General features: G+C 44.1%; 2 protein-coding genes across 7 annotated transcripts in view; both read left to right on the top strand.

Moving 5' to 3' along the window:
• LOC140720923 (uncharacterized) overlaps positions 1–14,815 on the top strand; it is a 443,642-nt gene that overhangs the window by 72,513 nt on the left and 356,314 nt on the right. The window lies entirely within an intron of this gene.
• Positions 1–14,815, top strand: part of LOC140720926 (NACHT, LRR and PYD domains-containing protein 3-like) — a 72,051-nt gene that overhangs the window by 18,648 nt on the left and 38,588 nt on the right. The window contains exons 1-2 of one of the 6 annotated variants that reach the window (XM_073035780.1): positions 1,029–1,105; positions 7,471–7,680. The exons of 3 other annotated variants lie outside the window; for them this stretch is intronic. The gene's annotated coding sequence lies outside the window, so the exon portion shown is untranslated. Of the gene's footprint in view, positions 1–1,028; positions 1,106–7,470; positions 7,681–14,815 lie in introns of those variants that run through there. 2 more of the 6 variants (XM_073035777.1, XM_073035776.1) reach the window with 2 other exon arrangements.

The following is a 14,815-nucleotide window of genomic DNA, read 5'->3' on the forward strand; positions in this document are numbered from 1 at the left end:
CCTTTTCGGTTGTACTGTAGGTATTTTTAGCATTTCGAGTTTAACCTTTCTGTTCCCTTTTGGGATTTTGCTTTTTTTATCTTTTGAAACATTTTAGTAGAGGATTTGGTGTTTGATTTCTTTTTTTTGAATAGAGATACATTCATTCTTTTTTACATTTCAAGATGTCATTCTGTTTCCTTCTTCCCATAAGACCTTATATTTTTGCTGCATCATTTTCAATTGTTTACGCGTGGGTTCTCTTTTTTGGTTTGTAATGTTGGTATCTTTAGTTAATTTTTAAACCACATACCAAAAGTGAATTGTCACAAGGGGTGTCGTCACCACACTCAGGCAAGGGTTAACACATCAGTGGTCTTCACAGGATACACCAAATCAGATCCACTCCTATGGATCAAACAAGGTGACAACCACACTTTCGATGTACGGTGAATCGATAATTAAACCACTCTTGTGGGCATAGGAAAGTTCCAAACAGTGACCCTTGGCCACAAGTTCCCTGGTTTTGATCCTTCCATTTTTCCTCCTTTATCTCCGTCTGACTCCAAGTGTCTGTGTCCTTGGTTAAAACTAAACAATCTGCAAGCGATGTAAACAAGCTGCTAGTCAGACTGATTTGCCTTCTTAATCTCTCTCTCTCTCTCTTAAAATGGCAGTCTACAGCAAACGAAACCTGGGGATTTATAACAATGGCCACTCCCCATTGTGAACTGACTGGTGTGCCAGTAGTTGGGATGACTGAGTGAATCCTTTCTCACATTCTGAGCAGGTGAACGGCTTCTCCCCAGTGTGAATTTGCTGGTGTCTCTGTAGGCTGGATGAATCAGTGAATCTCTTCCCACAGATTGAGCAGATAAACGGCTTCTCCCCAGTGTGAACTCGCTGGTGTCTCTGTAGGGTAGATGACTGAGTGAATCTCTTCTCACAGACTGAGCAGGTGAACGGCCGCTCCCTGGTGTGAAGTCACTGGTGAGCCATTCGGTCAGATGACTGAGTGAATCCTTTCCCAGAAATTCAGCAGTTGACCAGCCTCTGCCCAGTGTGAACTGACTGGTGTGTCCACAGGTGGGAAGACTGACTGAATCCTTTCTCACACACAGAACAGGTGAATGGCCTTGCCCAGTGTGAACTTGCTGATGTACCTTCAATTGTGATAACCGAGTGAATCCATTCCCACTGTCTGAGCAGGTGAACTGCCTTTCTCCTGTGTAAAATAACGGGCTTGCCAGTTGGTCAGATGACAGAGTGAATCCCTCCCCACAGTCTGAGCAGGAAGGATGGTTGATTTGATCCCTTGCTCCACTTCTTAAATATCTGTACAGAGACAACAAAACTGGTGTGCCTTGTTTGAGCTTCCTGGAGACAAATTCCTTCTATTTTTAACCTGTAAAAAGATTTACAAAATCGATCAGTGGGTTTAGGACAACATTTCAGATGAGATTACATGAGTTGCCAAGGTTTGATCTGGTATCACACTGTTACAGTGAGGTTCAACCCAAGTTGGACAGAGAAATCATCTCCTGACTGGGCAGAGTGCTGGTATCTGGAATGACCATCAATTCCCTGATGCTCTTCCTGTCTCTATAAGACTGGGGCATCTCTGCCGTCTCCAATTTGAGCCTTGGCTCAGTTTGACTCTCTCCATTGGTATTATTCCCTGTTCCTGCTGAGCTGCATGGATGCCTGGCCCCACAGTAACTGGAACACTCCCACACAAATAGTCTTTCTTGACGTGCAGCTGGGATCTTCTTTTATGTATTATTAACTGAAAGTGCCGCAATTTTAACGCCATATAAAAAATTCCTGCTGAGATGAATGGTTGGTTCGCACAGCTGTTAAAAGGGCTTTGAGTGAATTTTTGTAATATTTCAGGTCCTTGTAGAAAAGTACAACACCAAAACAGGCCCTTTGGGCCATCTAGTTTGTGCTGAACTATTTAAACTGCCCCTACCCATACCCCTACCATCCAGGTACCTATATGAACCTCTTAAATGTTGAAATCGAGCTCGCATGCACCACTTGTGCTGGCTGTTTATTCCAAACCCGGATGACCATCTGTGTGAAGAAGTTTCCCCTCATGTTCCCTTTAACATTTCACCTTTCACGCTTAACCCCTGGCCTCTGGTTGTCCCCCCCCCCCCCCAATCTTAGTGGAAAAAGCCAGCTTGCATTTACACTATCTATGCCTCTCTATCACAATCAAATCTCCCCTCAATCTTCTGCATTCCAAGGAATAAAGTCCTGATTTGTTCAATCTTTCCTTATAACCCAAGTCCTCCAGACATGGCAACATCCTTGTGAATTTTCTCTGAAATCTCTGAACTTCTTTTACATCTTTCCTGTAGGTAGGTGACCAAAACTGCACACAATACTCCAAATTAGGCCTCACCAATGTCTTCTACAAAGTCAACATAACATCCATCTCCTGTACTCAGTACTTTGGTTCATGAAGGCCAATATGCCAAAATCTTTCTTTCCGTCTCTATTGAACTGTGACACCACTTTCAGTGAATTAAGGACTTGCATCCCAGGTCCCTTTCTTCTACAACACTCCTCCGTGCCCGACCAGTCACTGTGAAAGACCTCCCTTGGTAGGTCATACCAAAGTGCAACAACTCACACTTGTCTGCATTAAATTCCATTTTCCATTTCTAAAACCATTTTTCCCAGGGGGTCCAGATCGCACTGCAAGCCATGATAGTCCTGCCGATACTTAATAAGTCACATCGATCCAAATACTTATATATCGGGTTCCTGCATATACGTTCCAGTAACTTTCCCACTACTGATGTCAAGCTCACTAATGTACAATTTCTTAGTTTATTTTTAGAGCCATTCTTGAACAGTGGAACAAAATTGGCTGTCCTCCAATCTCACCTGTCACTATGAGTGATTTAAATATCTGTGCTTGTGCCCCCAAAATTTCTGCACTTGTCTTCCGCAGAGTCCCAGGGAACAACTTATCAGGCCTTGGGGATATATCTACACTAATCTGCCTTAAGATAGCAAACACCTCCACCTCTGTAATCTATACAGGGTCTATGAAGTTGATGTTGCTTTGCCTCACTTCTGTTGACTCTGTGTCCATCTCCCGTCTAAATACGGATGCAAAAAAAAAAATCTCCCACATCTATTTTGTCTGCTCATATGGATTATCATTCTGATCCTCCAGAGGATTAATTTTTTCCCATGCAATCTTTTTGCTCTTAACATATCTGCAGATTCCCTGAGGATTCTCCTTCACCTTGTCTGCTGGGGCAACCTCATGCCTTCTTTTATTTCTTTCATAAGTGTTCACTTGAATTTCCTGTATTTCATAAGGACCCCATTTGTTCCTATCTGCCTGTACCTGGTATGCACCTCCTTTTTATTGATCTGGGAGAGGAAAGCCAAAGGGGTGATAGATCTGCATGCTGGGAGGTGGGGGTAAGGAGGGTTAAACTAAAGTTGCAGGGGGAATGGGAGCCTGAATAACAGAACAGATAGTGGAGAGGTTGTGGTGACAGATGTTGTTCAGACCTCAGACAAAGTCAGGAATGAAAAAGTTGAGCATGATGCAGTGAATATGCTGAGCCCTGTATATTTCAATACAAGGAGCAGCGTAGGAAAGGTGGATGTGTTCAGGGCATGGATCAACACCTGGAATCAACACTGGGATCTGGCAACTGTGGACTGGGACAGGCTGCTTTATGGCAAAGGTGTGCTTGGTAAATGGGAGGCCTTCAAAGCAAAGTTTTGAAAGTACAAAGTGGGTATGTGCTTATCAGAATAAAAGGTAAAGATAGAAACTGTGGGGAACCGTGGATTTCAAGAGAAATTGAGACCTTGGTGAAGCACAAAATGGAGTTGCATAACAGGGATAGACAGGCAGTTTCTTATGGAGTATAAGAAATGCAAGAGAACACATAAGAAATAAATCAGGATGTCTAAAAGAAGACATGAGGTTGCCGTCACAGAAAAGATGAAGGATAATCCTAAGGGGTTCTAGTGATAGATTAAGAGCAAAAGGATTACAAGGCACAAAGTTGGTCCTCTGGAAGACCGGAATGGCAATCCACACATGGAACGAAAGCAGATGGTGGAAATCTTAAATATTTTTTTATCTCTGTTTACTCAGGAGATGGACAAAGGGTCTGTGGGAATGTGGAAAAGCGGCATTAAAATCGTGGACCCTGTACAGATTAATGAAGAGAAGTTACTTCGCTGTTCAAAATAGAAGATAGAAATCTACAGCATATTCCAGGCCATTCAGCCTAAAATGTTGTGCCAACCATGTGACCTACTCTGTAAACTGCCTAGAATTTCCCTAGCACACAGCCCTCTGTTTTTCTAAGCTCCATGTACCTATCTAAGAGGCTGTTAAAAGACCCCATTGTATCTGCCTCAACAACACCAGCTGGGAGCGCATTCCACGCACGCACCACTCTCTGTGTAAAAATAAAAACTTACCCCTGACATCCCCTCGGTATCTATTTCCAAGCACCTTAAAACTATGCCCCCTCATGTTAACCATTTCAATCCTGGGAAAAAACCTCTAGCCACCCACATGCTCAATACCCATCATCATTTTATACACCAAAAAATGTATCTAAATATAAACAAGGAAATTATACATTGCACAATCTACTTTCCACAATTCAGTACATTTACACAGACAGGTGTGTACAAAGTGCCCAAAGAATATCGGGGACAAACAGGCCCAATTCACCAGAACCACAAACTGTTTCTGCTGCTACCATCCAGGAAACGGTACCACAGCAAAAGGAGCAACAGGCTCCGGGACATCATCTTCCACCAGGCCATCAGACTGATTAATTCATGCTGATACAATTGCATTTCAATGTTATATTGACTGTCCTATGTGCAAACTATCTATATAAATTACACATTGCACATTTAGATGGAGATGTAATGTAAAGATTTCTACTCCTCATGTTTATGAAGGATGTATGTAATAAAGTCAATTGAATTCACCCTCTCCACTATCTATTCTGGCTCCCATTCCCCCTACAACTTATTTTAACCACATTACCCCTCACTCTCCACCCTACCACTAGCAAGCCTTACCACTAGGATATTCGTCCCCTCTTGTTCTGTTCCTCTAACTAACGAACCCCCTATCAGCCCTTTGACCTTCCTCTGCCAGTGAATCCCCCCCAACAGTTTCTAAAATGGTCCACCTGTTGTTGTGGGGGATGGCCACAAGAGCAGATAGATAGATAGATACTTTATTCATCCCCATGGGGAAATTCAACCTTTTTTCCAATGTCCCATACACTTGTTGTAGCAAAACTAATTACATACAATACTTAACTCAGTAAAAATATGATATGCATCTAAATCACTATCTCAAAAAGCATTAATAATAGCTTTTAAAAAGTTCTTAAGTCCTGGCGGTTGAATTGTAAAGCCTAATGGCCTTGGGGAGTATTGTCCTCTTCATCCTGTCTGAGGAGCATTGCATCGATAGTAACCTGTCGCTGAAACTGCTTCTCTGTCTCTGGATGGTGCTATGTAGAGGATGTTCAGGGTTTTCCATAATTGACCGTAGCCTACTCTGCGCCCTTCGCTCAGCTACCGTTGTTAAACTCTCCAGTACTTTGCCCACGACAGAGCCCGCCTTCCTTACCAGCTTATTAAGACGTGAGGCATCCCTCTTCTTAATGCTTCCTCCCCAACACGCCACCACAAAGAAGAGGGCGCTCTCCACAACTGACCTATAGAACATCTTCAGCATCTCACTACAGACATTGAATGACGCCAACCTTCTAAGGAAGTACAGTCGACTCTGTGCCTTCCTGCACAAGGCATCTGTGTTGGCAGTCCAGTCTAGCTTCTCGTCTAACTGTACTCCCACTCTGCGGTGGCTATTTAACCTCATTCCCCTTCCTGACTCTCACCCAGTTTCCTGTGTCCTGCACCTTGGGTGTAACTCACCTCTATTCATGTCATATCTTTCACCCCCTCCTACTGCTGGATGATCTGGAATTCACCCATTTCAAGTTGCAGCTCATTGAAGTGCAGGGTTACAAGCTGCAGCTGGATGCACATCTTGTTGGTGAGGGCATCAGGGACACTGGAGGTCTCCCCTCCTTTCCTCCAATACCCCCTCTAATTTTTTTAATAACCAATGTGCACACAAATCTTGTACTGTGCCTTTTTTACCCAGTGACAACATGTGCACAGTGAATTTTAAATAGAGAGGTATTCAATTTCACAACTAGCAAATCACTGTCAATAGGAACTTTGATCTCCTCTGGGTTTGATCGAGTTCATCTGCACTCTCTCACAACCTATGTAGCAGGCCTGTAACAGGAAATGAAGGATTTTCTCACCAAAGCTTTTGCACATTGTCCATATGTGGTTTGCTTGCTAAATTACACTTTAAAAAGTCAGATTTCCAAATATCACTCCACTTCTTCCCATTTGCAAATTCTCCAGCAACTTTTGCATCACCACAATACACACAGGTATCACCAGTTTCTGTATTCTACATAAATATTCCCCCTGAACCCTCCCCCAAATGACTGACGGTGGTGAACTCAGTGATGGCAATTCCAATGAATATGAAGGGAAGGGTAGTAGTCTGTCTCATTGGAGTCTGGCACATTTGTGATGTGAAGGCTACTTGCTTCCCCGGGCAAAGGTGTTTCATATCATTAAGTACCCAGAGAGAATGGGACAAAACATGTTCTCATGGGTAGAAAGGTCCAGAACAAGAGGAGGTAGAACAAGCAACAGACACAAAATGCTGGAGGAACTCAGCAGGCCAGGCAGCATCTATGGAAAAGAGTACGAATGCTGAGTTCCTCCAGCAATTTGTGTGTGTGTGTTGCTTTGATTTCAAGCATCTGCAGAGTTCCTCTTGTTAGTGATTGGAGGTCGAACAAAGGTGATTTTCTCAACTAGTGATGTGAAAGATTGTGTTCCCTTTCTCCGAGTTCCCAATCCTTGCATTTAGATAACTGGAGTACAGCTCTGTCTGAGAGATCCATCGGTTCCCATTCCCTCATCAGCCGGAAGCTCCCCGGGGCCCATGTACGGATCGTGTGGCTGAGAGAGAGGGACGAGAGCAGGACTGTCTGGGGTTGCGGGTCATTGTGTTCGGATTTCACAGGAATTTTCCCGAAGTTTTAACTCAGAAAACGGCTCCCATAAACAATGTACTCAATATCAATGTGTATCTCATGCCAAAGTAAAATGCAGATGTAAAACACAGGAGATTCTGCAGATACTGGAAATACAAAGATGCACACACAAAATGCTGGAGGAACTCTGCAGTTCAGGTAGCAACTAAGCAGCGGAGTACCCAGGCTAGGCATGCTGAAGGAGCTCGGCCTAAACGCTGTCTATTTACTCCTCTCGACATTTGCTGCCTCATCTGTTGATTTCCTCCAGTATTTTGCAGAAATTAACCAGCCTTTTTTTTGGTCAACCAGTTTCCAAATGATTCAGTTCTTTTTTTTGTAGCCACATCCTGCTGGTCTGACTCCTCCTCCTCCTCGTAAACTCTAGACCCCATCTCTCTCTGGAGCCCCAAAGCCCTGACTCAGGCTGGCAACTCTTTGGTTTCTGACTCTGCACCATCGAAGATTCACTCGCTAGTCTGCTGTCAGACTTTAGAAGTGCATGGTGTTATGAGACCGAGGGTTCGTTTACTTGAGTCAACACGTACACTTGGCAAGTAATTACATGGCATAATTTGCTTATTATTATTTAATTATTTGTGGTTTTATATTGCTATATTTCTGCACTATTCTTGGTTGGTGCGACTGTAATGAAACCCAGTTTCTCTCGGGATCAATAAAGTATGTCTGTCTGTCTGTCTGAACAAAAGCTGGATGAACTCAGCTGGTCGGGCAGCATCCGTTGAAATGTGCAGTCAACGTTTCGGGCCGAGACCCTTCGTAAGGACTAGGGTCTCGGCCCGAAACGTTGACTGCACATTTCAACAGATGCTGCCCGTACTGCTGAGTTCATCCAGCTTTTGTACATGTTGATTTGACCACAGCATCTGCAGTGTACTTTGTGTTTAATATTCGTTTAGTTAAGTGTCGCTTTAAGTGTCTGTGTAAGGTGCCGCTGTTATGTCAGAGAGTGAGAAAGAGAGAGAGAGAGAAGCTGTTGGAACTGCAGCTTCTCACTGCTATGAGTTGGAACTCTTCCATGCCCAAAAGACTGGGTTGATCATCGGCACGCAGTGCACAACGGATGTGTGACTGTCACTTTGTATAATCCATATGTGTGGATTTGCTGGAGTATCCTGTGGTATCACTTTTGTTGGCCTTTACCTAGAATCAGAGTGTTATGTGGTAACCACTTAAAGACGATATTCCTGTCACTGTCACCTCGTGATATTTCAGAGTATATTTTGGAAATAATCGACGGATAAGATCTTCGGTGACTGTTATTTCATTTACCCAGCTTGGAATGTGTGTGGAATTCTTCGTAATTGCCTTTTCTCTACATGTTCGTGTGGATTTACAAATCTCTCCTCTCACTCACTTATTCCGTGGATTACTGAACTTTTATACATTGCCATCTTAAGACTTTAAGCATTGTTTCCCAAGCTTGATAGTTTGGGAGCTATATATACGCATAACACTGTTAACTTCTGTTTATTTCGTTTGCTCTTTTATATTTGGAGTCGATACTAATGAAGATAGTGGTTTTCACATCGAAAACAGACTCCATTAGTGATCTACCGCTGCTGTTATGTAACAATTGCAACAACCCAGCTGTCTGAGGCACAGTCCTTTAAAATTGGTGAAAATGACCCAAAACGTTGAAAAGAGCGGGGATGAAGGAGTTTAACCAACTTCATCCAAAGCCCTGAAGAAAGTCAAAACCACAGTGAGCTCATCGTCTTATTCAGCCTGGAGAAAATCATGTAGGTGTATAAGATGATGAGATGCATTGTTCATGTGGATAGCCAGAGGCTTTTTCCCAGGGCTGAAACGGCTAACACGAGGGGGAATAGGTTTAAGCTGCTTGGAAGTAGGTACAGAGGAGATGTCAGAGCTAAGTTTTTATAAGCAAAGAGTGGTGTGTGTGTGTGGAATGCACCGCCAGTGACGGTGGTGGAGGCGGATACAATAGGGTCTTTTAAGAGACTCTTAGATAGGTACATGGAGCTTAGGCAAATGGGTGGCTATGCGGTAGGGTAATTCTAGGAAGTTTCTAGAGTAAGTTACATGGTCGGCACAACATTCTGGGCCAAAGCATTGGTAATGTGTTGTAGATTTCTATGATTCTATGAAATTCAAGGGAAAACTCCTATCCCACGGAGTGGTGACTAGTTGTAACCTGTCATCTCAGGGAGAGAGAGAGGGGAACGGCAGGGAGAGATTTTGATATACTGATATGGAACAGAAACACGGGCAGAAACCAGATGGGCTGAATGGCCTCTCTAGTGTACATTGTGAGTGCGGTAGAGACAGTAAGTACCTGAGACACGGGACGATACAGAACTGATTTATCTTTCACAGATCCACAATATTAAACAACAGTCTAGTTTAAGGCTAACATCAGCAGAACAGACTCCTCCAATGCTCAGTGACCAGGGTTCAGTCCTGGGTGCGATGAGCAGCCGCAAGAACTGCAGAATCTGACAGTAACAGTCCCTCATGATCCTGCAGCTGCCTTCAGTCACCGTGATGGTTAAACATTTAACACGGAGCTGATTTGAACTTCCTCCCTGATGTGAAGTTGCTGGTGTTGCAGCAGCTGGGATGATTGAGTAAAACTCTTTGCTCACTCCGGACAGAAATGTGGTCTCTATTTATTGTGAACTCACCGGAGCATCACAAGGTGGGTTAACTGAATGAGTCTCTTCGCACACACGGAGCAGGTGAACGGCCGCTTCCCAGTGCGAAACTGTAGATGTATCTGTGATGGCCGACGGAATCCCTTCCAAAATGAGAGCCAGTGAATAATGTCACACTGCTATCAACGCCATGGCGATGTATCCAAACAGATTTCGGACATGGTCACGTGTTCGGGCTCTCCTTGTAGCGAGTGGGGCGCTGTCTTCTCCAACATCTCCGCTTCCACATTCAAGGATGGGTGGCATTCAAGTGCTGGTAATTTGACAGCTACAGCAAAACTAACGTGCTAGTTGTGTTTGAGACTTGCGTGCAGAAATCCTTTGCCTTTTCTACCCTGTTAAATGTTTACAAAGCATGTCAAATGGGTGAAGGACATTTCAGCGGTGATAATTTTAGTCTCCATGGTGATCTCTGATTTAAAAACTCTGTCACAGCTCAAAACAATTTGGAGCAACAGCACCTCATCTTCTAACTCTCCACAGTTCAGGCATTCGGGCATAATGTCAAAGCTCGGCAAATTAAAGAAAAAAAGACTATGAAACACCAAATGTTCACAGAGAAAAATATCCAGCAAATGATTAGAGTGCACGAGCGTTCACAGCCACGAGACAGTCGTCTCTGTTGTCTCAGTTAAGCGCCGTGGGGTTCAGGGGAGCGAGGGAGTGACGAACGCGCAAAGGCGTAGCAGGAGGGGAGGGGATGACAGAGAGTGGGAACTGTACAGGGGAGTGAGCGGTTATCGGAGAGGGTGTGGGCATAGAGCAGGATGGGGATGACGGAGACGGAGGTTGTTGTAGGGATGAGAGGATGCGGCAGATCCGCTAAAGTGTGCAGCGAGTGGAGGGCTGATGGAGGTAAATGGGTGTGAGGAGTTCACAGAGACGGGGTGATGGAGATGGGGACGGTTGTGGAAGTGGTAGAAGATATGAGAAATGGTGTTGGGATGGTAGAAGTGATGTTTGACAAATCTTATTGAATTTTTTGAAGAGGTTACGAGGAAAGTTGAGGGTAAAGCAGGGATGTTGTCTATATGGACTTCAGTAAGGCCTTTGACAAGGTTCTGCACGGAAGGTTAGTTAGTTAGGAATATTAAAGTAGTAAAATGGATTCAACAGTGGCTAGATAGGAGATGCCAGAGAGTAGTGGTGAATAACTGTTTGTCAGGTTGGAGGCCGTTGACTAGTGCTGTGCCTCAGGGATCTGTACTGGGTCCAATGCTGTTTGTCATCTACATTAATGATCTGGATGATGGGGTGGTAAATTGGATTAGAAAATATGCAAATGGTATTAAGGTAGGTGGCGTTGTGGATAATGAAGTAGGTTTTCAAAGCTTGCAGAGAGATTTAGTCCAATTAGAAGAGTGGGCTGAACGATGGCAGATGGAGTTTAATGCTGATAAGTGTGAGGTGCTACATTTTGGTAGGAATAATCCAATTAGAACATACATGGTAAATGGTAGGCATTGAAGAATGCTGTCGAACAGAGTGATCTAGGAATATTGGTGCATAATTCTCTGAAAGTGGAATCTCATGTGGATAGGGTGGTGAAGAAAGCTTTTGGTCTGCTGGCCTTTATAAATCGGAGCATTGAGTACAGGAGTTGAGATGTAATGTTAAAATTGTACAAGGCATTGGTAAGGCAGAATTTGGAGTATTGTGTACAGTTCTGGTCACCGAATTATAGGAAAGATATTAACAAAATAGAGAGAGTACAGAGAATATTTACTAGAATGTTACCTGGGTTTCAGCACCTAAGTTATAGGGAAAGGTTGAACAGGTTAGGTCTTTATTCTTTGGAGCATAGAAGGTTGATGGGGGTCTTGATAGAGGTATTTAAAATTATGAGGGGGATAGATAGAGTTGACATGGATAGGCTTTTTCCATTGAGAGTAGGGGAGATTCAAACAAGCGGACATGATTTGAGAGTTAGGGGGCAAAAGTTTAAGGGTAACAAGAAGGGGAATTTCTTTACTCAGATAGTGGTAGCTGTGTGGAATGAACTTCCAGTAGAAGTGGTAGGGGCAGGTTTGGTATTGTCATTTAAAGTAAAATTGGATAGGTATATGGACAGGAAAGGAATGGAGGGTTATGGGCTGAGTGCAGGTCGGTGGGACTAGGTGAGAGTAAGCGTCGGCACGGTCTAGAAAGGCTGAGATGGCCTGTTTCCATGCAGTAATTGTTATATGGTTATATCACTCTCCTCAACTCTCTGCTCCAGAGGTTGATATCGATACACAGACAAGTTCTTCCAACTTGAATTGTTTGTTCTGCTTTGTGGAGACCCGCTGCTGATCGCATTGTCGGGAAATGACATGGGGAACGATTGTCTGGTTCCCACCATCTGGAGAGAGTGAGGAAGTTCTTCCAACTTGAATTGTTTGTTCTGCTTTGTGGAGACCCGCTGCTGATCGCATTGTCGGGAAACGACATGGGGAACGATTGTCTGGTTCCCACCATCTGGAGAGAGAGAGGACTCAATGCACTCTCACCAACACTTCCGCTTCGCTCTGCTTCCACCCACCCACTTCCCAACGAACCTTCGAAACACTTTTGAGCATTTGAACAGGTTTCCCAAATATTTGAAGGGGAATGTCCTTTTGCAGTGTAGCGGAGTGCTTGTGTCTGGGAGAATTATTTTCCTCGCTCTGCCGCTTAGTCTGATGCTGTCTTTCGGTTTCTTTGCTTCTGTCTCTACGGGGGAATCTTATATTCTAACAAATCTGTGTCGAGTTGTGGCCACCGCTGACCGTGACAAAGTCTGCCATTTCTCCAACGTCCTGCCAGTGAGCACAGTAACACTATCTGCCTTTCACCCTGCAATCATAAATTCCCTGCTCTGCGGAAATCTGCCCGTGTTTAAAACGCACAAAGCCTTTGGTACTCCTGTATCCCTGCTCGTTAATGCAAATATCGAATCAGCCAGTCAAGCGGTTATGCAGACATGATGAAGAAGTTCAGTTCCTGTTCAAACCAAAGGTAAGACAAGGGAAGAAATGTGATCGAACTGACGCTGAGCGTCAGTTATAATTATTACTGCCAGACGGAATGGTTTGAGAATTTCTCAAGCGATAAATCTTCTGGGATTTTCACGCCCATCAGTGAATGAAATCAACACACGTTGCCACGTCGAACCTTGTAGTGGATGGGCTGCAGCAGCAAAAGGCCACATCGGCTTCCCCTCCTGTACCTGACAACCCGACCACTGAGTGGGTATTCACTGAAGTAGCCTCAACTACAGAGTGGCCAATAGGTTCACTACCTTATGGGAAATGGACTTCCTCCTCATCTCTGTCCTAATTCTAATTCCTGAATCTTGAGGCTATGTCCCCCAAGTGTAGTCTCACCTACCAGCGGTAATGATTTTGCTGCCTCTGATTTAACCATCTCTTTTGTGATACATTTCTGACCGATCCCCTCTCTTTCTTCTGTCTTACAGCCAGTTTACTCCCCGGAGATTCATAGGCTTAACCCTAGTCATCTACTCAACCAATTCTTCCGCACTACTTCCAGAGCCAATCTATTTTCCGTGACGTAATGTTGCAGGTCCACAAAACTCTGGTTAGAACACACTTAGAGTATTGTGCTCGGTCCTGATTGTAGAACATTGAACATAACACTGTACAGCACAGGAACCGGACACTCAACCCACAAAGTTATGCCGAGCAGCCTGAGAGGAGCGACTGGAAAATGGGCTGAAACCTTTGCAGATGTGATTCAATGCAGATGAGTGACAGGTGTTGTGCTTTGGGAGCTCCAACCCGGCTGGGAATTATGCAGCACATGGTAGTGAATTGTGGCGTGCGGGGGAGCAGAGAGATCTGGGGACACAGTTTCACAGTTCCAAGATAGGGTCATAAAGAAAACTTTCGACACCTTGGCCTTTATGCATCAAGGTACTGAGTACAAGAATTGAGATGTTGTGTTGTTGTATCGGACTTCAGTGAGGGCAAACTTCTACTGTGTGCCGTTCTGCTCAACAATCAACAGGAAATTGATGGATCAGTTTGAAAGTTTACAGAGACAATTTTAATGATGTTCCCAGACTTGGTGACGTGCATTACAGGGTAATATTCAATAGGTTTGTTCTCACCCAAATGAGACTTTTCCACCTCAGGCTGGATGATTCCAGAGGAGGTCATAGGTAAAGGGTAAAAGATGAAATACTTAAGGGTCAGAGGAGAGGGAAGTACAATCAGAGGTCAGTGTGAGTGTGGAATGAGTTGGTGAATGCAGGTTCAATTGCAACATACAGTAGCCACTTGGATAGCAAAGTAGATGGATGGGGGGTGGATAGTATGAAAGACTCATTTCCACATGCAAGTCGATGCAACTAGAGCGGGAAACAGGTCAGAACAGTTTGGAAGAAACAAGGTGCATGTTTATGTGTGTGTTTTTCAATAACTCTACATCCTATCCCAAAGAATCCTCTCCAGTCATTTACATATCCTGACATGTGGTTGGTCCACATGTATTCCAGTATTATGCATCAAGCTTCCTAAATAATATAATAACATTTATCACTGGCATTCTTGCTCGTGGCTAGAGAGATGACTAATGTATTGCTGAAGTCCCCAGTAATGTCATCTTCTCCATCTCTCAATAAAATGCAGTGTAGCTCCCCAGGCTCTAGAAGATTATTCAACTTAATGCTCTTTAAGTCACCAGACACGATCTCCTTATTGGTGCGGTACTTACAGCAGGAAAACACCCTTCAGTCCATGTGCCAAAGCGAGCGAGATCTACATTCAAACTCATTCCACTTTCAGCGGGGATGGTTCAGACGCAGGCAGATAGAACTAGTTTAGGTGATCACCTGGTCGGCATGGAAGGGCTGGGTTGAAGGACCCAGGCCGATGTTGAGAGGGAGGGATCTCTTCTGAGTATTGACTCCGCATCTTTCAATAGGTGCTGCCTGACCAGCTAAGTTCCTTGAATTTTTGCATTCTGATCTGGTCAGCATTAAGTAGAAAAAGGTGTTTTGTGCTGGGA

The sequence above is a fragment of the Hemitrygon akajei genome, unplaced genomic scaffold (assembly GCF_048418815.1).
Source record: "Hemitrygon akajei unplaced genomic scaffold, sHemAka1.3 Scf000048, whole genome shotgun sequence".
In the NCBI taxonomy this organism is placed as follows: domain Eukaryota; kingdom Metazoa; phylum Chordata; class Chondrichthyes; order Myliobatiformes; family Dasyatidae; genus Hemitrygon; species Hemitrygon akajei.